This window comes from Glycine soja, unplaced genomic scaffold, assembly GCF_004193775.1.
Source record: "Glycine soja cultivar W05 unplaced genomic scaffold, ASM419377v2 tig00006126_1_pilon, whole genome shotgun sequence".
Lineage (NCBI taxonomy): Eukaryota > Viridiplantae > Streptophyta > Magnoliopsida > Fabales > Fabaceae > Glycine > Glycine soja.
The window spans coordinates 36737-60550 of NW_021143619.1; the positions used below are offsets into that span (position 1 = coordinate 36737).

The following is a 23814-nucleotide window of genomic DNA, read 5'->3' on the forward strand; positions in this document are numbered from 1 at the left end:
ACCAAGGCACAACATGTCCTTTCCAACAGAGAGTAGTTCATCTCACAAGCCATGAACCTTTTGCTCAAGTAATAGACCGCCCGTTCTCTTTTTCTGGCATCGTCGTGCTACCCCAGCATGCATCCCATCGACTCATCCAACACTGTCATGTACTAGATAAGAGGTCTCTTGGGTACCGGCAGCATCAACACATGAGGATTAATAAGGCATTGCTTGTGATGTAAGCTCCACTGGAGCTTGTAAGGTAAGGTCTGAAAACCCATTTCCTGGGCATCTTCCCATGAAGGAACATGGTTCCTCACCAACTCAATGAGTGGTGCTACAAGTATAGAAAAATATGGGATAAACCTTTTGTAAAAGTTTGATAAGTTATGGAAGTCCCAAATTTTTCTTATACTTGGTGGAGTGGGCCACGCAGGAATGACCTTTATTCTCTTAGGGTTCATGGGAACCCCTTGATCACTATTTAAAAAATTAAGAAAAGTAATGCAATAAAACATACCTTTTTTTCTATATTTTCATGTTGATTATTCCTACCAAAAAGTATGACAAACCTAAGGTGTTCCATATGAGTACCTAAGTTTGTATTGAAACTAAAAAAAAGAACAAACCTACCTAATGGGTCCCTATGTATACACACCATGAAGATGTTAGGTGCATGAGTGATTTTACAAAAGAGGGTTGCACCACTCAAAACATTCATCATACCACCTATTTTAGGGACTCAGTGCCTAATAATACCTATTTTGGGCACCAACAAAGCACAAGGATTTAAGCTCTTGTGAACCAAACCCTCATCCAACAACTTCTATACTCGAGGAATAAACTCAAGCCTAAGAGATGTGGCAATGCTAGCAAGTGTCTTTTTACAAAAGAGAAAATGTGGAGATTGTCTAAGAGGGAAAGTTTCTTTAATGTTTGTCTTTATTGTAAAATGAGTTTCCTTCTTAGCTAACCTCTTGGAGGAGACACTTAACTCCTTACACTTCTCTTTAACCACTAATGGTTGTCCTTCTTCTTGGGGGTAGATTTCTTCACTAGATTCTTCCCCTTTTGCTTTTTCACTTTCACTAGAGGAAGGTGAAGTAGTAGCCTTATCTTGGCTACTATAAAAGTCTTGGCCCCTCATAATCATGGTTTTTGTGGTGGGGCATTGAGAAGTAATGTGTCCTCTTCCAAAACATTTAAAGCACTTTATAGAGCTAGTTTTCTCTTGCATACTAGCCTTAGGGGGTTATTTTTCTATTGTCTTTCACTTATCATCTTTGGGCTTAGAAGGTGCTACCCTTAAGATGCCTAGACCTTGGTCTTTCTTTGGATAAGAATGAGATTGTCATACCCTAATTTCGTCCGGGGACTATTGCTTGATGGCATGCAACCTGTGATTAACCACTTTAAGGTATTTGGCACCCTTTGTTGCACAATATGTGAAGTCCCGAGACGTGCCGGAAATCAAAAGGAAGCGTTGTTACGCAATCCGTGAAATTCCGTAACGTGACGGAAATCAAAAGGAAGTATTGTTACGCAATCCGTGAGTTTCTGTAACTCTTCGAAAGCTAAAAAGGGAGTAATTATATGATCCGTAAGGTTCTGTAACCTTACGAAAAGAAAACAAGTATCGTTATGAAATTCGTAAAGTTTCGTAACATTACGGAAAAAGAATCACCAAAAAAGCAAAGGGGGTGTATTTAGTAAAAAAAGGGGTGCAAACAGTAACCAGAAGGTGGTTGCTTCTGGAGGAAGCAACCTGGCTCGCCTGCTGGGTTCCGTGGGTGAGTTCGCGAAGATTTTCAACCGTTCTTCATCATTGTTCTTCGGTCTTTAACCGGTAAGTACCTGAATTAACTTCTCAATTCATTCTATGTACCCGTGGTGGTCCCCATTTATTTCGTGTACTTTTATTTTCGTTTCGTTTACTTTCCGTACCCCCTTTTGACGTGCTTCAGTCATTTACTTAAGTCATTTTCTCACCTAATAAAAAAATAAAATAAATTTTCACCGGTCGTTTGCTTTGTAATATCGGTTAATTTCTGTTAAAAGGAAATCTGATCGTTCGGTCACACCGTAACCACGTTGGAATCCAAAAAGAGGTAAAATAATAATATAATAATAAAAAAATATCTTTTAGTAAAATAAACCAAAAAAAGCAATCGGACGTTTCTCTTTCGGATTTCTCTTTCTTAATTGAATTGACTAATAACTAAAGTGAAACTAAGGCTAAAATTAACTCGCAAAGTCAAGCTCGTCCGCGAAAAATCACTAAAAAAGGATTTTAAGATTCAATACCTCAATTTTTCTTACCAAGTAAAAAGGATCATTTTTAAGGTCCAACGCCTTAAAATGACCACCTTCCAAGTAAAAAGAATCGCTTGATTCACCCTTAAGAAAGAACTACGTAGGTCTGATTTCCTCTTCGATGGAGGGTACGTAGGAGAAAGAGCCCCGCTTTTGTCGACCTCAAAAAATAAAAAGAAATAAAAGTTTAGATACACAATTTCACACAATTTTAATTTAAGGCTGTTGTCCTTTGGGACAAACGTGAGAGGTGCTAATACCTTCCTCTAACGTAAATACAACTCCCGAATCTGGAATATTCTTTATGACCGGTTTCCTTCGGTTTTTCCGACGTTTTCCACAAATAAACATTGATGGCAACTCCGCGCATTTTCCTCCTTTGAAAAACGCACCCGAGAGCCTCGCCTTGCTCGCCCGCAAAAGGATAGGTAGTGACAGTCGGCGACTCCGTTGGGGACTGTTTTTGTGAGTTAGGCCTATTTTAGGAAATTGTGGAATTGTGAAACTTTGTGTGTGCATTTTTGAACTGTGTAAATATAGTAAATGTTGTCTTTTCCACATTTTTACACCGCATTCTAAGCACCCACGGGTTTGAGTAAAAAAGGGGCCCTATACCCGGGTCCATGGGAATTTAAGGAGTGGAGGTGAATCTATGGTCATGCTAGGTCTCCGACTTGCATGATAATAGTGAAACCTCGTCTAGAGCTTTCTCTCTTTATAATGTGTTGTCGCTGGTATTCCATACCGCCACAATATTATTATATTGAGTGATGATACCTCTAGAAAACAGCCATGTGAGATATGGATCGTTGGGAGTAGTTATTAGAGACCCTTAGATATTATCTTATAGGTCCCTAAAATAAGGGCACGATGCGAACACGCTGCGTGCCTTTTAAACAATGTCATGCATATAACCTAAATGTCATGTACGTCTTTGTTGTATGATTATTTGAGGATATTGCCATGCTGTGTAAATCCCCCTGTTGCGCTTTTGCGCATCTGCATCATGCCGTCACACATGCGTTGTATGTGGGTCTCGTCTTTTGTCGTGGGAAGTCGGAAGATCCATATCGTCTTCTTAACTGCACACATGGGGCACTGCGCCCCCAAATGCGCAAGTAAGGAGAGATGATTTTCCGGGCTCTCGTGTCCGTAAATGCATTCATATCATGCATCGCATAAATATCTCTTCAGCATCATAATGAACATATCGTTCTTGCATTTGTCCGTTATCACATTCCAGCCTCACATTTTGCATGAGTCATTGCATCATCATGCATATGCGTTTGATCGAGGCCGTACCCGAATCAAATAAACATGAAAATGCAGTAACTAGGAAGTGATCCTAGGTCGTTTCCCAACGAGCAGTGACAAACCAAATGTTCATAATATACTTGCAGTAATAGTAACGATTGGGGGGGGTTGTTTGTTTTGTGATTAAAGAGCAGAACAAGTAAACTGGAATACGAAACTACTAATATTAAAAACGGGTTGTTTCCTCTGATTCAGAAGCCATTCTCTTATCCTGGGTTATGGAGAATTCGCCCCTAACAGTCAACCACTTAATCCAACCCTATTTCAATTTACTAAGCGAAAATCAACTTAGGGTTTTCAATAATTGATTAGGCACCACATACACCAGTTAGCCCTTCGTCCATTAAGCATGAACGCAAGTTAGGCTCAGAGGCAATTAATCGAACGCGAAGCGTGCACTGATTAATATTCACGAATTTGGGATAACTGGTGAAGGGAAAACTGCCAGGAAACCACATTACAAGCGAAACCTCAAAGAGAGTTGGGCTTCGTCCTCAAAAGGAAACAACACCAGAAAATCTAGCCTTCCATGGATTCAAACAGAAAACGCAAATGAAACATGAAGCAGAAACGTAAATGAGAGTAGAAGAAGAAGCAAGAACGAAATTGTAATTAGAAGCAGAAAACGTAAAATTGCATTACGTGAACAGTAGCATCAAAGCAGAAAACGTAAAACCCTAAAACAAAAGCTCTGAATAATGAATAGCATAACAGAATAGCCTTGCACGAATCCCAAGGCTGCTATTTAAAAAGAGTCACTCAAAGTCACTAGGCCCTATTACAATACTCTGGCCCAAAACGAAATAAACACTGAACAACATAAAATAAAATTGTGAAATTTCCTAATTAGAAATTAACTAAGGTAAGCGCTGCTTTATTTGCCCTCTTCAAGTCCATAACCAAAATCCGGATTAAGCCCAATGTTTCATTAATTCCTGAAATTAGATTAAAAACATCAAATTAGCTAAATGAGCCCAAATAACAAAACTGCCTGATTAATTGACAATTAGGACCAATCAGTAATTAAAATGGTGCAAAAAGGGTTTAGAAAATAGAAGAAAATGATGGCACATCAAAACCCCCCATACTTAGCCTTTTGCACTCCTAGGCAAAATGAAACAAAGAACAAAATCCAAGGATATCAAAGAGAGACAAACAAAAACATTCACATATTTCTCAATGAACATCAAGGAATGAAAGGAATGGGTAACATCTAACATAAGGAGATCCAAAAAGTCAAGACATTCATGAAAATCATCCAAGCAACCCAATCATGGAAGAATAGTTAATCAGCTCAAGAATGAAAAGTGATAAAGCCTCACAAGATATACACTCTATCTCGCAAGTGTCTAGGCTACTATTTACCCTCAAAGCACCCATACAAGCAAACACCACAAAAACTTGGCAAGATTCTAAAATTGACAATCAACCCAAAAACACAAGCACATGAGGATCAAAAGGTCTTTTAAGGTTGTAATGGGGCCAAGGACAAGGTATGGAGAAATATGGAATAAGTGGCTAAATCCCAAAGGAATAGAGGAGCAATGGGGAATAATTGCATATTAAAAAAATATGAAAATAAAAAGAAGTAAAGATAAAAATTAAACATAAAGAGTAGAACCAAGAGTTTCATCATTCTTGTGCCATTTAAGATCTTATTCACTCAACTTTATTGCTTTTCTTTTTCTTCTTTTTTTTCGATTTTTTTTTCGATTTTTTTTTTTTACTCTATAGCCTTTGAGAAACAACATTTCATTCAGCATGTCCAACATTTAACCAATATACAATGTACATCAAGTATGGCCCAAAATACATCATGAAGCATAGCCAACAAAACAAGTTATCCAATGAAACAAAAACCCCCCCCACTTATTCCCAAAACAATTCCAAAGCTCCAAAATTCCTTAAGGATATGGTGATATCATGGTTTTTCATTTAAGGCTTGTAGTGAGCTTCAAAACAAGGAAAGGGAAACAAGGCTCAAAAGGGCTATCAAAGGAATTAATTCAAGGTAAGTCCATTTGGCTAGAAGCTTATAAGAACAAAATTGCCTCAATCATTTCCAAATATGCATGTGAATTAGGAAGCATCAACAAGAATCAAGCCAAGGCTATTGTGCAAGCAATCAATGGGGCAAAACACACCAAATGATTATGATGATGGATGGCTCAAATTCTCACAAAGGTAAACTCATCACTTTCAAATTGAGCTTTCAAAACTATCATGACATGTAGAGGAGAATCAAGGATTTCAAGTCACAAAATGTCAAGAACTTTTATTTTCAAAACAATTACCCATTTCTTGAACATATCCTATAATTCAAAGAAAAACATGCAAAGTCGTACATGCACACAAAAGAGAATCGGACAAGTGTAATAAAAGCAAAGAAGGAGGTAGGAAAAGAAAAACTCCCTAAGTCATGGTGGAGGAAGAGTAGGGTGGAGTAAGGAAGTCTCTTCCACCACTACGTCCACTAAAGAAGGGTTCGTGAGGAATGGCTTAAGTCGATGTCCGTTGACCTTGAAGCTCTTGTTTGTGGAGTCGCTTTTGATCTCAACTGTACCATAAGGAAAAACATTAGTAACAACAAAAGGGCCAATCCACTTAGACCCCAACTTACCACTCATGAGTCCAAGCCTAGAATTATACAATAACACTTTTTACCCAACCATGAAGTCCTTTTTAACTATCATGCTATCATGGAACTTCTTGGTCTTTTCTTTGTAGAACTTGGCATTCTCGTAGGCTTCTAGGCGGATTTCATCTAACTCACTCAGTTTCAATTTTCTTTCCTCACCAGCTTGATCCATAGAGAAGTTGCAAGTCTTCACTGCCTAGTAAGCCTTGTGCTCAATTTCCACTGGAAGATGACATGCCTTTCCAAAGATAACCCAATAAAGAGACATTCCTATAGGTGCTTTGTAGGCAGTCCGATGTGCCCAGAGAGCATCATCAAGCCTGGTACTCCAATCTTTCCTGCTTGGCTGCACAATCTTCTCTAAAATTCGCTTGATTTCTCGGTTAGAAATTTCTGCCTGTCCATTGGTCTGGGGGTGGTATGGTGTGGATACCCTGTGTACCACCCCGTACTTTTTAAGCAGGGCATGCATTGTCCTATTGCAAAAATGGGTTCCTTGATCACTAACAATTGCTTTAGGTACTCCAAACCTGCAAAACAGATTAGACCTGACAAAGTCTGCAACAACTTTAGCATCATTAGTTCTAGTGGGCTTGGCTTCCACCCATTTTGAAACATAGTCAACTGCAAGGAGAATGTAAACATAACCAAAAGAGACAGGAAAAGGACCCATGAAATCTATACCCCAGACATCAAACACCTCACAGAATAGCATAGGTTGCTGAGGCATTTGTTGTCGCCATGTAAGTGTATTTCCTGCTCTCTGACACTGCTCACAAGTGCTGCAGATCTTCCACGCATCTTTAAAGATGGTGGGCCAATAAAAACCACAATCAAGCACTTTGCGAGCTATCCTTTGAACACCCAGATGACCTCCCGGTGCGGAAGAATGACAGAATTGCAGGACTGAGTCAGTCTCATGATCTGGAATGCACCGTCTAATGACCTGATCACTGCACAATTTCCACAAGTAGGGGTCATCCCAAATAAAATGCTTAGCATCACTTTTAATTTTATCTTTTTGGGCCTTAGATGCTAAGGGCGGAAAAACAGAAGCAACTAAATAGTTGACAATATTAGCAAACTAGGGAGTAGAAAGAGAGTCAGAAATACTATACAGTATATACAAATGATCATCCGGGAAAACATCCCGAATAGGTGAATCTGCATTAGATACACGTTCGATCCGACTCAAATGATCAGCAACTAGATTTTGTGCTCCGCTCCTATCACGGATCTCCAAGTCAAACTCTTGGAGCCAGAGCATCCATCGGATCAACCTAGGCTTAGAATTAGCCTTCTTCAACAAGTACTTTAGAGCTGCATGGTCAGTATAAACAATAATGCGGGTACCAAGCAAATAAGATTGAAATTTTTCAAGAGCAAAAACTATGGCTAGAAGCTCTTTCTCAGTAGTAGTATAATTCGCTTGGGCAACATCTAGAGTCCTAGAAGCATAATATATCACCCTGGGCAATTTATCAATTTTCTGAGCAAGGACAACCCCCAATGCATAATTTGATGCATCTCACATAAGCTCAAAAGGGGTTGTCCAATCGGGTGCCTGGATGATGGGGGTGGTAGTCAGCGCTCTTTTGAGGCAATCAAAAGCCTCTTTGCATCTATCATTAAAGTCAAACTCCACCTCCTTTTGCAACAAGTTGGACAGTGGAAGGGCTACTTTGCTAAAATCCCTTATAAAGCGCCTGTAGAATCCTGCATGACCAAGAAAAGATCGCACCTCTCGCACACAAGAGGGGTAAGGCAATTGTGAAATAACAGAAATTTTTGCAGGATCTACTTCAATACCCTTATTGGAAATAATGTGGCCTAAAACTATACCTTGCTCAACCATAAAATGACATTTTTCAAAATTTAGAACAAGGTTAGCTTCAATGCATCTATTCAAAACTTTTTCCAAACTATTCAAACAACCATCAAAAGAGGATCCATATACAGTGAAGTCATCCATAAACACCACTATGCAATTTTCTAAAAAATCACTGAAAATACTAATCATGCATCGTTGGAAGGTACCAGGGGCATTGCACAGGCCGAAAGGCATCCTCCTATAAGCAAAAGTGTCGAAGGGGCAGGTGAATGTGGTCTTTTCCTGATCCTCAGGAGCAATAGTAATTTGCATATAACCAGAAAAACCATCAAGGAAACAGTAGTGGGATTTACCTGCCAGGCGTTCAAGCATCTGGTCAATGAATGGCAGGGGAAAATGGTCCTTTTTAGTAACCTGGTTCAGCCTCCTATAGTCAATGCAGACTCTCCAACTGTTCTGCACCCGAGTAGGAATCAGCTCCTCCTTCTCATTTTTTATCACTGTGAGGCCGGTCTTCTTCGGGACTACCTGGACGGGACTCACCCATTGGTTGTCGGAGATAGGATAAATGATTCCAGCTTGCAAAAGCTTGGTTATCTCTTTCTTCACTACATCAAGAATCACCGGGTTGAGTCTTCTCTGTGGCTGTCTTACTGGTTTAGCTCCATCCTATAAATTTATTCGATGCATACATGTGGATGGGCTAATACCAGGAATGTCCGCCAGGGTCCAGCCTATAGCCTTCTTATGCTTCTTGAGAACTGACAACAACTTCTCCTCTTGCTCATCAGCAAGGGAGGCAGATATAATCACTGGAAAACTCTTGCTATCATCCAACTAAGCGTATTTTAAATTTGATGGCAGAGGCTTCAATTCTGGTGTGGTCGGCTGGACAGTGGTAGAAGGAGATGGTTTCTCAGCCTTTACCTCATAAAGAAAGTCAGAGGTATGTGTACTTCCTGAAACATGGTTAGTCCTATCTGACTCTATAAAATCAATCTAGAGAGGTAAAATACCACCACCAGACATGCAATCAATATCACTCTCAGATTCACTCTCAACATCAAATTCACACATATGATCAAGTACAATTTCAGACTCAATGCATGAAGAGTGAGAGGCATGCAGATTAGAATAAAGATCATTCATGTATTCATCAACAATATGGTCAATTATTTCAGCACGAAATACAGAAAGATCTTCAGATGGGTATTTCATAGCATCCAGAATATTAAAATGAACAGTTATATCACCAAACTCCATGGATAGTGTGCCTGCATATACATCTATCTTAGTTCTAGCAGTTTTCATAAAGGGTCTTCCTAGAATGATGGGAACTGATCCTTGAGAGAATCCATCCTCCATATTCAAAATATAAAAATCAACAGGGAAAATCAGTTCACCAACTCTAACTAAGACATCTTCTATGAAACCAACAGGATAGGCAACACTTCTATTAGCTAAATGAATTACCACATCAGTTGACTGCAAGGGACCTAGAGATAGAGAATTAACAATAGACAGAGGCATGACACTAACAGAGGCTCCAAAATCTAGCATGGCATTGTCAAACTTACTATTCCCTATAATACAAGGTATGCTGAATGTACCTGGATCTTTGCATTTTTCAGGAATTTGAGGAACAGATTTACCAATCAATGCGGAGACATTTCTGCCCATGCTAATTCGTTCACTTCCTTTAAGCTTCCGCTTATTAGTGCACAGCTCCTTCAAGAATTTAGCATATCTTGGAATTTGCTTTATTGCATCCAACAGAGGTATGTTTACCTCTACTTTTCTAAACGTTTCCAAGATCTCTTTCTCTGCCTCTTCCATTTTTTTGTTGGAAACTGCTCTTGGAGGGAATGGAAGAGGGGGAATGTGCTGCTTCTGCAAATCAGAATTACCTGTGGAAGAAGATTCACATGCACAAAAATTGTTAGGTAAATTTTTGTCATCACCTTTTTCTGGAGTAGAGTGAAGTTTGGCAGGTTCATTTGCAGATGAGGAAGGTGCTACGGGTTGAGGTCCTTGACACTGCTTTCCCGACCTCAATGAAATGACACTGACATTTTTGGGATTTTGGACAGCTTGAGAAGGTAGCTTGTCAGAATTCTGGGACTGTTGTTGATTCAATTGTGTAACTAATTGTCCCATCTGATTAGTCAAGCTCTGAATGGAGGCTCTGGTCTCTTGTTGAAACTGCATGTTCTGCAGTGTCATTTTCCTCACGAGTTCTTCGAGGGAAGGTTGTGGAGGAGCCTCAACTGTTGGTTGTTTCTGGGGCTGTTGCTGTTGTTGGATTGGTGGAGGAATGTATGGTCTGCTTGGGCCAACAGCATTTTGGAAGGAAGGAGCAGGCTGCTGTTGTTGTTGTTGAGGGCTAGACCATCTGAGATTAGGGTGATTCCTCCATCCAGGGTTGTATCTGTTGCTGGAGAGGTCATAATTGTTCTCTTGTGGTTGATTTTGCTGCTGAGGTTGAGGAGGTCTATTGTAAATGTTTGCAGCATAAGCTTCAGGCTGCTCAATTGCTCCAGGTTGCTGCATGGAAGGGCAAAGGTCTGTATGGTGGTCAGCAGAGGAGCACAAACCACAAACCCTTGCGACAGGAACAAATTTCTGATTCAAGGCCAGATGGGTTACCAAGTTAACCAATGCATCCAGTTTTCCTTCAAGCTTCTTAGTTTCAGATGATGCAGCTGGGTTTGTAGCTACCTCATGCACTCCTCTTATGACTATGGCATCATTTCTGGCGCTAAACTGCTGGGAGTTGGAAGCCATCTTCTCAATTAAATTCCTGCCTTCAGCAGGAGTCATGTCTCCAAGGGCTCCACCACTGGCAGCATCTACCATACTTCTCTCCATATTATTGAGTCCTTCATAAAAATATTGGAGAAGAAGCTGCTTCGAAATCTGATGGTGAGGGCAACTGGCACATAGTTTTTTAAATCGCTCCCAGTACTCATATAGGCTCTCTCCACTGAGTTGTCTAATACCTGAGATATCTTTCTTGATGGCTGTGGTCCTGGAAGCAGGGAAAATTTTTTCTAAGAATACTCTCTTAAGGTCATCCCAGCTCATGATGGACCTTGGAGCAAGGTAATACAACCAGTCCTTTGCCACTCCCTCTAATGAATGAGGAAAAGCCTTCAGAAATATGTGATCCTCTTGGACATCTGGGGGTTTCATGGTGGAGCAGACAATGTGAAATTCTTTCAAATTTTTGTGCGGGTCTTCACCTGTGTCGCAACCTACCCTTCGGCGGGAGGGCGACGCGTGACTCGTGGGATGCGTGTTCCACGAAAGGAATACGCACGGAGTCGCCACCAACATTTATTTGAGGAAAACGTCGGAAAAACTGGAAAAGACGCGATCTACGAACTTTTAAGTGAAAGGTTCGGGAGTTGTATTTACGCACGGGGAAGGTATTAGCATCCAACACGTCCGTCCCAAGGGACGGCAGCCTTTAATCGAATGTTCAAACATGACTTTGATTTTTACGTTCCCTTTTTATGTCTTTATATCCTTTATACCCTTTTTATATTTTTTCTCTTTTTGTGGTCGACAAGGGTGTTTCCCTTTGCTCCTACGTATTCCTCAATTGCGATGAGGAAATCAGACCTACGTAGTTCTTTCTTATCAAGTGATTCTTTTTTTACTTAAAAGGTGATCATTTTAAGGCGTTGGACCTTGAAAATGATCCATTTTACTTAGTAAGAAATTGAAATGATAAACTTCAAAAACCTATTTTTATGGACGAGCTTGACTAGGCGAGTTGATTTTAGCCTTAGTTTCACTTTAGTTATTAGTCAATTCAATTAAGAATGAAAAATCCCACAGAGAAAACGTCCAATTAACAACTTTTCCAAGCAAATTCGAAAGAGAGAGAAGTGCCTAAGGGGTTGAACCCTTTTTCACTTCACTTCTCCCCCTATTTATAGAAAATTGGGGGAGAAGCTTGCCACCCAGCTCGCCCAGGCGAGCAGGGTTGCTTCCTCCAAAAGCAACAGCCTTCTGGAGGAATCTTCTGGAGGGCCCAAGTGGGCCAGGTTGCTATTTGCACCCCCATTTTTACTAAGTACACCCCCTCTGCTTTTTTTTGGTGATTCTTTTTCGTAAAGTTACGGAAACTTACGAATTTCGTAACGATACTTGTTTTCTTTCCGTAATGTTACGGAACCTTGCGGATTACATAATCATCCCCTTTTTGACTTACGGAATGTTACGGAACCTCACTAATTGTGCAATGATGCTTCCATTTGATTTCCGGTGTGTCACGGAACCTTACGGATTGTGCATCAATATTTTCTTTTGTTTTCCGGCATGTCCCGGAATTTCACAAATTGCCTAATGATGGGTGCCAAGCACCTCACAAGGACCAAACAAAAGTTGCATTTCATCAAGCAAAGGTCCCCGGACGAAATTAGGGTATGACAGTTGCCCCTCTTTACTTGTCTTTTATTGGAGATAAAAGGAAAGTAAAGATAAGACACTAATTTCGTTCCTCTCGGTTGACGAGAGTCGCGGGTGACCATAAAATTTCCGCATGCAAATGACTTGTTGTTCCCAGGGGAACAAAAGGTGCAGAAGACGATGTTAGTCTCTGCATGCTATCAAGCGTTCTGTCTTACAGATAGCAAAAGAATGTTTATACGGATAACCACACGGGTATTTCCGCCCGTCCGCGTGTCAACGGGCTTGTTGGCCGCGATTGACGAAGGGTGCAGAATGACCATAATTTGTCTCTGCGTGCCATCGGACACGACTGTGTCTGAATGGCAAAAGGTGTGCGGAATGACCATAATTTGTCTCCGCATGTCATCGGGCCCGCCGCCTCTGGATGACAAAAGGGTGCAGAATGACCATAATTTGTCTCTGCGTGCCATCGGACACGACTGTGTCTGAATGGCAAAAGGTGTGCGGAATGACCATAATTTGTCTCCGCATGTCATCGGGCCCGCCGCCTCTGGATAACAAAAGGGTGCAGAATGACCATAATTTGTCTCTGCGTGCCATCGGACACGACTGTGTCTGAATGGAAAAAGGTGTGCGGAATGACCATAATTTGTCTCCGCATGTCATCGGGTTCTCCGCCTCTGGATGACAAAAGGGTGCAGAATGACCATAATTTGTCTCTGCGTGCCATCGGACATGACTGTGTCTGAATGGAAAAATGTGTGCGGAATGACCATAATTTGTCTCCGCATGTCATCGGGCCTGCCGCCTCTAGATGACAAAAGGGTGCAGAATGACCATAATTTGTCTCTGCGTGCCATCGGACACGACTGTGTCTGAATGGCAAAAGGTGTGCGGAATGACCATAATTTGTCTCCGCATGTCATCGGGCCCGCCGCCTCTGGATGACAAAAGGGTGCAGAATGACCATAATTTGTCTCTGCGTGCCATCGGGCACGACTGTGTCTGAATGGAAAAAGGTGTGCGAAATGACCATAATTTGTCTCCGCATGTCATCGGGCCCGCCGCCTCTGGCTGACAAAAGGGTGCAGAATGACCATAATTTGTCTCTGCGTGCCATCGGACACGACTGTGTCTGAATGTCAAAAGCTGTGCGAAATGACCATAATTTGTCTCCGCATGTCATCTGGCCCGCCGCCTCTGGATGACAAAAGGGTGCAGAATGACCATAATTTGTCTCTGCGTGCCATCGGACACGACTGTGTCTGAATGGCAAAAGGTGTGCGGAATGACCATAATTTGTCTCCGCATGTCATCGGGCCCGCCGCCTCTGGATGACAAAGGGTGCAGAATGACCATAATTTGTCTCTACGTGCCATCGGACACGACTGTGTCTGAATGGCAAAAGGTGTGCGGAATGACCATAATTTGTCTCCGCATGTCATCAGGCCCGCCGCCTCTGGATGACAAAAGGGTGCAGAATGACCATAATTTGTCTCTGCGTGCCATCAGACACGACTGTGTCTGAATGGCAAAAGGTGTGCGGAATGACCATAATTTTTCTCCGCATGTCATCGGGCCCGCCGCCTCTGGATGACAAAAGGGTGCAGAATGACCATAATTTGTCTCTGCGTGCCATCGGACACGACTGTGTCTGAATGGCAAAAGCTGTGCGGAATGTCCATAATTTGTCTCCACATGTCATCGGGCCCGCCGCCTCTGGATGACAAAAGGGTGCAGAATGACCATAATTTGTCTCTGCGTGTCACATGACCTCAGGGTCAGTATGACAGAGATTGTGGGGCGGCCGACAAATGCAAGGCTCTTGCTCCTACGTATCCTCCAATGAGGAACTCAGACCTACGTAGTTCTAGATAACTTGTGAGACTTGAAAAAGTCTCCACCGGAAGATGCTGACATCTCCGGAAAGGGCGCAGATGACCACATTGGCCTCTGCTCACCAATCACACTTGGGGTCACTGAATGATGTTGTGCGGATAACCGTAAGGTGTCTCCGCGGGCTACCAGCCCTTGGGTCATGGTAACAAAAAGCGGTGTGGTCGACAAAAGCGAGGCTTTTGCTCCTACGTATCCTCCAATAAGGAACTCAGACCTACGTAGTTCTTGATAACTTGTGAGACTTGAAAAAGTCTTGGTGTTTTCTTCACTAAAATGCAAACATGCTTTAGTAAAGAGACAAATATTCCAACTGATTAGAGCAGCATATGCTTTTTTTTTTGAGTGAAAAACAATGCGTTTACCGGGGAAGGAGAGTCTGCTGATGAAACCCCCCTATAACCATAAATGAGATTTTGGATGTTAGAATTTCGTTTCTAAATGACCATTTAGAGGAAACACTGGGTTCAACAAAAATAGAAGAAAATCACTCAGAGTGTATCAACCTCGCACAGGTAAGTGTTTCATCCTAATTCCGAACCATAGATATGTCACGACTTGACTTTGCGAATTATTTCCTATCAAATCAAAAATTACATGCATGATCATGGATCAATAGGACTTCCCTTGGGAATGGGTTCTTTTGGTGGGTTTTTTTTCCGGCTTTTGTGTGTTTTTGGCCTTTTCCTTTTCTGTTTCTGTTGTGCGCGAGGCGAACAAGTCACCGACGCACAGGATTTTGGTTGGTAACCAAAGGAAGAAGACCACTTTCAGGTTGTGGTTTCCTTTCTCCTTTTTTTTTGTTTATTTGGTGACAATTCTGTACTGTTCAGATATTGTCTGGTCCAAAGACCTTTTTGCACATTTCTTCTGATTTCTTTCGACCCTTGATCAGGAGCTTTCTTTCCTTCTTCTTCTTCTTTTTTTCTTCTTTCTCCAACTCTTTGATTGGGAATTTCCTTTCTTTCCTTTTTGCTTTCTCCCACTCTTTGATTGGGAATTTCCTTTCGTTTTTGCGTTCTCCCACTCTTTGATTGGGAATTTCCTTTCTTTTCTTTTTGCTTTCTCTTTGATTGGAAATTTTCCTTCTTTTCTTTTTTTGCTTCCGAGGGTAAGGATTGACATTCTCACCCTGGGTCAAGGTTTATGGTGAGTCAGGATTTTGGCTCAAGGCTGGTAGAATGGCTAGACATGATACATGTCAGGGTTTGGTTTGGTTCAAGGATAAAAGGGATGCCCCACATTATTTCCATGACACAAATGCAAAAATGATGATTTGGAAATTTTATGAAAAACTGGTCATGCATGCACCTATGCGGACACTCAAGTGTCAAATTTTTATGGTCATGTGATGCTAGGGCTCAGGATTCATTTCCTCTATTTTAGTCAACCCAATGTTTCCAAAATATGTTCTTTTATCAATTTGTGCATTCATCCGAGTCCATTTTGGGCGTCCGGGAAAATTTTCACAGCATTCACCCTTCAGGTGTACACACATTTTTTTCAAAAACTAGCTATGATCAACGAATTTTTTTTCAAAGAAGAGTTGGAAGTCATCTCTTTTCAAAAGCATGTTGGTTTTTCAGCTAGACAACTTATTTTTCTTTTTTTTCTCTTTTTTTTTTCCTTCCTTTTTTTTTATTTTTTTTTATTTTTTTCCTTGTTTGTTTTTGTTTTTTTTTTCATGAGATATTTTGCTACTTAACATGTGTATATTTTTGTGAGGTATTTTTGCTATATACATGCATATCCAAGGTATCTTGCTACCTAAACATACATATATATATTTTGTGAGGTATCTTTTTGCTACATACATGCATATCTAAGGTATTTTTCACTACCTAAACACGCATACATATATTTTGTGAGGTATGACTACCTTCAGAGCTTGCGCTTGTTTTATTTAAATTCCCATGATCATGAGCAACTAGGTGTGTCCTACTATAAAAAGTGATCAAATAGCAAGCAGAAATTTAAAAGTTACTAGGTTGCCTCCTAGTAGCGCTTCTTTAACGTCTTGAGCTGGACGCCTTATGACTTGTCGGTCACTGACCTAGTACTTTGCTTACCTTTGGCTTTGGACTTGGTCGCCTATTGGTCGGCCATGTGGTGTAGGCAATACTCAAACCTTTTTGTGGATGAGCAGAGGTGAACTCTAGAGGTGATGGCGGTGCGTCTGTTGCGCACTACCGGCCATCCCAATGCTGATGTGGTGTTTCGCCCTGCGCCTGCCTGGGGGCGCAGTACTTCTTGATGAAAGCTCGATTGGTAGGGGGGCCTGATGACCTTGCTGGGGGCGACAGGCACTCCCTAGAACTGACAGAGACCCGTTTTTAGAGCTGGCAACTCCAAGACCCTATTGGCCTTCTTCGGGTCCACTAGGTGTCTTGCGGGCACAATCCCTGCAAACAATAGATGACATCAGAAATCAGTTGGGGGAGGTGCACACTTACCTATGCCATGACGACATGAACTTGCTGGGGGAAACGGGCGCCCTGTAGGGCCGACAGAGGCCCGTAACCAGAGCTGGAAACCCCAGGGCCCCGTTGGACTTCTTCAGGTCCACTGGGTGTCTTTGTGGGTGCGATCCCTGCAAACAATAGATGGTATCAGAAATCAGTTGAACCATATGCATACTTACCCATGTCGGGACGACACAGACCAACTGATACTTTTGCAGGGGGAGATTGGCATTGCGGTCGCTGGGCAGAATGCTGCTAAGTAGCAATGTCATCTATATCTGTGTAAGAGTGGTCATGTTGGTGCGCATGATCCGCACTCGTCTCTTTGCAGCGGCACGGGTGAAATCTTGCCCCGGTATGCATAGTAGCTGTGTGATAGCCTCCCTCTCTGGTTGTGCTCGCACAGTTGGCCCTCCTCCAATATCAGGGGGTGGCCCAGGTACCGTTAAAAGGAAACTACTGGTCCCTTAACCGGGAGTGCAAGTCTCGGTTAAGCATTTAAGGACAGAGGATCTGAAATTCTCTTAAGGTGCAGATGTGGAGCACACTGAAAATGAGGACACGTAGCCCTCTAAAGGTGAGGGCGTGCAGCCCTCACAAGGCGAGGATGTGTAGTCCTCTGGAGGTGAGGGTGTGCAGCCCTCTGTTGGCGAGGACGTGTAGTCCTCTCAAGGTGAGGGCGTGCAGCCCTCTGTTGGCGAGGACGTGTAGTCCTCTAAAGGTGAGGGCGTGTAGCCCTACGAAGGTCAGGACATGCAGTCCTTTCAAGGTGAGGGCGTGTAGCCCTACGAAGGTGAGGACATGCAGTCCTCTGATGGCGATGGCGTGTAGCCCTCTGAAAGTGAGGACATGTAGTCCTCTGAAGGTGAGGGTAACTAGTACCCAAGGCGAGGGCGGGTAGCCCTCTCAAGGCGAGGACGTGTAGTCCTCTGGAGGTGAGGGCGTGCAGCCCTCTGATGGTGAGGACGTGTAGTCCTCTCAAGGTGAGGACGTGTAGTCCTCTGGAGGTGAGGGCGTGCAGCCCTCTGATGGTGAGGACGTGTAGTCCTCTCAAGGCGAGGACGTGTAGTCCTCTCAAGGCGAGGACGTGTAGTCCTCTCAAGGCGAGGACGTGTAGTCCTCTCAAGGTGAGGACGTGCAGTCCTCTGAAGGCGATAGGTACAAGTACCCAAGGGTCCACCCTTATGAGAAAGCAAGAGATCGACTCATCGAGAGGGCCGGTCATCCCAAATCCACAAGATTTGGACATAGGAAATCTATGCAGTTAACATAATTTTTAGGGATGCAGATGCATGCAACCTTTGTCGTGAAATTTGGTAAATGCGGACTTCATATGAAACAATGCAATGTAATGGAAAGTTGTACAATGTTCATGACATTCTTTCCCTATTTTGTGATTTTGATTTTGATTTGATTTTTTTGGGAAACACAGATTGATTGTCCTTTTGAAAGAGGTGATAGTCCATGCAACCTTATCCTATCTTTTGCAAATCTCTCCGGGAACTCCCTCAGAGTGTGTATTCTGTTTGATTTAGTCACTTGACCATTTTGGAGTGACGGCAATGGAGTCATTTGATGTTTAATCAATCCATTGAAATCCTAGGGTTTGTCCCCCCTTTTTTTGTTTAAAAACATCGACGGGTGAGAACTTTTGATCGGCCCCTATGTTCACTTGAGGCTCATGCACGGTGCCCCTCATTGCCCCAGTGTAAGGCTTTGAGGTACAAATCGTTGTCTTTTGTCATGGCCTTGTAGGAGGGAACCTATTGGGTGAGAACTTCTAATCTGCCCCTTGGTTTACTTGAGGCTCATGCACGATGCCCCTCATTGCCCCAGTGTAAGGCTTTGAGGTACCAATCGTTGTCTTGTTTTCATAGCCTCGTAGTGAGGAAGAATGAAAGAAGCAGTTGATTCTTGCAAAAAGAATTTTCCAAGGACGAGAAATAGTTGAAGGATTTTTTGATGGATTAAGTCAAATGAATCCTATGTAGAAGCAAAATGTTTTGATGTTTTGATGATGCCAAAGGATCAAGTACTTCCAAGTTTTATTCAAGACAAGAATCCAAGAATCCAAGAAAATCAAGATATATGATCAAGTTGATCTCTAGAATCTTAGGAAGAAGTTTCCAAATTGAAAAGGCAAAAGGTTTGGCCAAAGACTTCTATCTAAATCAATTTAAATTGAGATTTACTCTCTGGTAATCAATTACCAGCAGCTGAAAATGTTTATAACAGTCACTAGAAATTTGAATTCGAAATTTATAATGTGTAATCGATTACACATGGATGGTAATGGATTACCAGCAGTTTATTCAAATTTTAAAGCCTGTGATCGATTACACAAGTCTTGTAATCGATTACCAGAGGAGATTTTCAGAAAATAATTTCCAAGAGTCACATCTATTCAAATGGTTTATGAATGGCCATCAAAGGTGACTTGGAAACACGAATTTAAAGAGAGTTTTCATTGCCCAAAAAGTTTTATCCTCTCAAAAGATTAAGAATTTTTCTGAACTGAAATGTCTTATCCTCTCAAAAAGATTCCTTGGTCAACCACTTGCATATTCAATAAGGAATTTTGATTGATCTTCATTGTACAATCTATCTTTTTTAAGAGAGATTTCTTCTTCTTATTTCTGAAAAGGGATTAAGAGATCGTGGGTCTCTTGTTGTAGAGGATTCCTGAACACAAGGGAAGGGTTGTCCCTGTGTGGTTCAGACTTTGTAAAAAGAGTTTTACAAAGAGAGTGGAAAATCTCAAGTGGGTTGCTTGAGGACTGGACGTAGGCGCGGGAAGTGGCCGAACCAGTATAAATCAAGTTTGCATTCCTCTCTTCCTTTAAACTTCTTTTATTTATTGCTATTTATCTTTTGCTTTAAAGAAGTTTATTTTGAAATGTCTTTTGAGTAATTCATGTTAAGGGTGCATTGTTAATCCAAAAAGAAAGAGTGATAGTTCAATTGGGGAATAGTCTTTGCATCTTAATTCAACCCCCCTTTTTCTTAAGGTAACTGAGGCCATTTGTCCAACATCCTATTCTTGATAACTCACTTCTCTCTAAAAAGACAAAATGAGGTCACATGAACGTCTATATTTTTTACTTGAAAACACAGTCAATCAAATGCCTTTTTATTTTTTATTTTGAAACTTATTTGTTTTGAACTTTACTCGTTGTTTTACGGCACCCCCACCAACGTGCAAGACAAGTAATCTCTGGTTGAACAGTCTTAGAAGTCAACACTCAGGAGCGCAGGTCACTTGAGCAAACAGACCAATGGCTTGCACCCACATTCCAGTGAAAGTTGAATAAGCAAACATGCGTTTGTGAGAGGATGAGGGACAAAGATATCAACTTTATCCATTTCATTTAACATTGTAACTGTGGTTTACAATAATGGCATAAACTTGGAAATCCTGATGAGTCATTAGAGACACCTAACAACAACCTTCAAAATTGCCCCATGTGTGGCATCTCTTGTCAATGTCAGGATTTACACGCAATTCTCCTCAAATTTCAACCAGCCCGCATCAATTAGACCTTGCACCTTACGCTTCAGAGCCCTACAATGCTCAATGGAACGCCCCGGGGCTTCTCCGTGACAAGCACACGTTGCGTTCGAGTCGTATTCTCGGAGAAATGGAGGTTGATGAACCTTGGCTAGGGTTATGGCTACCATTGAATTATCAAGTAGATATGGGAGCAAGTCAGCATAGGACACTGGAATTGGGGTGAATTCTATAGGCTTTCTCGCTGCAAAATTCATTTTTTGGTTGGTGTTTTTGGTTTGTGCTAAAGGTGGTGTTCGTCATTGGAAGTGCGGTAGACAGACTTTGTGGTTGATTTAGGGATGGCCTTTGTGGATAAATGGGCGGTAGGTAAGGAGAAGGGTTGAGTAATGACATTGTTGGGTTGGTGGGAAACTTGGCCGTACAGGAATGGCAGTCACAGCATGAGTTTCTCCCTCATCGTCACCCTCTTTATTTGCCCCAGTTTTCTCATTCGTCCAAGCAGGATGATTAAATTTGCCTCTTTTCAGATCCACTTCGATCCTTTCACTGGCGAAGACCAAATCCGCAAAGCTTTGAGGGTGCGTAGCCCACCATCTTTTCATAGTAGAGTATCGATAATGTGTCTACCATCACGATCATCGTCTTCCTTTCCATCATTGGGGGTACCACCTGGGCCGCCAGATCCCTCCACCTTTTGGGCGTGTTCTTTGAAAGATCCGTCCCCCATTTTGCAAATGTTCTGTAGTTGCATCCTATCCGGAACCATATCAAAATTGTACTAATACTGCCTAACAAAGGCAACCATTAGGTCCTTCCAAGAATGGACTCGGGAAGATTCCAAGTTAGTGTACCAGGTAACAGCTACCCCAGTAAGACTTTCTTGGAAGGAATGTATCAGCAATTCCTCATCTTTTGCGTATTCCCCCATCTTCTGACAATACATCTTTAGATGGTTCTGGGACAAGTAGTCCCCTTGTACTTATCAAAGTCCAGCACCTTGAACTTGGGAGGGGTGATGATATTGGGTACTAGGAACAACTCTTCTAGGTTAGCAAAGGAATAATCTTCACCTCCTTCAATGGCCCTGAGCCTTTCCTCTAGATGATCCGCCTTTCCCTTTTCGGCCATAGCAGGAGGGGCTCTTCCCACCGCAAAATGCAATGGTTGTGGTTGTGGGTGAAACTGAGGGCCCTCCAAAGTGTTTTCAAAGGGTATACCACCAACTGCTTGCCCTTCAGTGGCATATCCGAGCCAAGGCTCGAAGTCAGCTAGATTGTGGTGGGGGAATTTCATGTGTCTCCCCCATGGTTTGAGAGATATGTGCCTGATCAGATTGAGGTTATTGGTTCTCAATGAGTATCGGAGTGGAGTTATTGAGATTTTCATTGAGAGTGTACGCCACATTGGGTGGTGTATAGTTTGGGAGGCAAGCCATATGGCGGGAAGGCGTGCTTGTTTTGAATTTGCACATCATGGGGTCATCCGTACTTCCCAAATCTTTGCCTACCATATTTGAGGTTGGATGATTCATTTGCTTGAGGCCAGATGGGAGCATCGGGTTCACCTTAGCGACAGCGCTAGTAGCGGCAACCATAACCGCACTGGCTTCCATTATCTTCTTCATGCTCATCATGGCCTCCATCATTGTGGCCATTTGCTCTTTCATGGCCTCCATTTCGGCCTTCATCTTCTCTTGCACCTCCTCTGCTTCACCCATTACTCTAGCTCTAGCACGAGTTCGGTAAGGGCGCCGTAAAGCATGTTCTTTTCTTTTTTATAACAATGATTAAGTTTGTTTTTCTTTTTTTCAAGGAAAGAATGTAATGAACAATGCGACCAATGAAAAGCATGGATGTATGTGAATGATGCAAGTTGAAGTATTGAAAATTTTTATGCAGGACATGGGGTTGAATCAATTTAGATTTTTCAACATAGTTCATGACATCTTGGTCAAGGTGAAACTGGAAGTAACAAGGACATACACAGTCCTAAATGTGTTTGGCAGTAGACGAAACAGTGATGTAACTCGATTCATCTTTTGCCCCATGTCATACCCTAATTTCGTCCAGGGACATTTGCTTGATGACATGCGACCTTTCTTTGGTCCTTGTGAGGTGCTTGGCACCCATCATTAGGCAATTTGTGAAATTCCAGGACATGCCGCAAAACCAAAAAAATATTGATGCACAATCCGTAAGTTTCCGTGACACACCGGAAATCAAATGGAAGCATCGTTGCATAATTAAGTGAGATTCCGTAACATTCCATAAGTCAAAAAGGGGATGATTATGTAATCCGCAAGGTTCCGTAACATTACGGAAAGAAAACAAGTATCGTTACGAAATTCGTAAGTTTCCGTAACTTTACGAAAAAAGAATCACCAAAAAAAAAAGCAGAGGGGGGTGTCCTTAGTAAAAATGGGGGTGCAAATAGCACCCAGGCCCACTTGGGCCCTCCAGAATATTCCTCCGGAAGGCTGTTGCTTCTGGAGGAAGCAACCTGGCTCGCCTGGGCGAGCTGGGCGGCAACCACCTCCCCTATTTTGCTATAAATAGGGGAGGAAGTGAAGAAGAAAAGGGTTCATCCCCTTAGGCACTTCTCTCTCTTTCGAATTTGCTTGGAAAAATTGTTTCCGTGAAGAAAATCTAAGCCGAGGCGCTTCCGAAACGTTTCCGTAACGTTTTCCGTAAAGAAATTCGCAAAGGTTTCAACCGTTCTTCGCCGTTCTTCATTCGTTCTTCATCGTTCTTCGATCTTCAACGGGTAAGTACCTTGAACCAAGCTTTTCGATTCATTCTATGTACCCACGGTGGTCCACATTGTGTTTTGTGTATTTTTATTCCCGTTTCATTTACTTTTTATACCCCTTCTTGACGTGCTTAAGCCATTTTACTTAAGTCATTTCTCGCTTAACTTAAAAATAAAATAAATTTCCACCGAACGTTTGAATTGTATTATCCGTTAACTTTGGTTAAAATAAATTCCGACCGTTCGGTCGTGCCATAACCACGTTGGAAATAAAAAAAAGAGGTAAAAAAATAATATAATAATCAAAAAACATCTTTTAGCAAAATAAAGCGGAAAATCAATCGGACGTTTTTCTCTTTGGGATTTCTCATTCTTAATCGAATTGATTAATAACTAAAGTGAAACTAAGGCTAAAATCAACTCGCCTAGTCAAGCTCGTCCATAAAAATAGGCTTTTGAAGTTTGTCATTTCAATTTCTCACTAAGTAAAATGGATCATTTTTAAAGTCCAAACGCCTTAAAATGATCACCACTTAAGTAAAAAAAAGAATCACTTGATAAGAAAGAACTACGTAGGTCTGATTTCCTCATCGCAAATTGAGGAATACGTAGGAGCAAAGGGAAACACCCTTGTCGACCACAAAAAGAGAAAAAAATATAAAAACGATATAAAGGATATAAGGACATAAAAGGGAACATA

At 41.9% G+C, this 23814-nt stretch overlaps 1 non-coding gene across 1 annotated transcript; it reads left to right on the forward strand.

Annotated features, from left to right (window-relative positions):
* The first annotated feature begins 10992 nt into the window (after positions 1–10992).
* Positions 10993–11099, forward strand: LOC114404199. The gene has a single exon (XR_003664852.1). It is a non-coding gene; the product is annotated as a small nucleolar RNA R71 (small nucleolar RNA).
* Positions 11100–23814: the final 12715 nt, after the last annotated feature.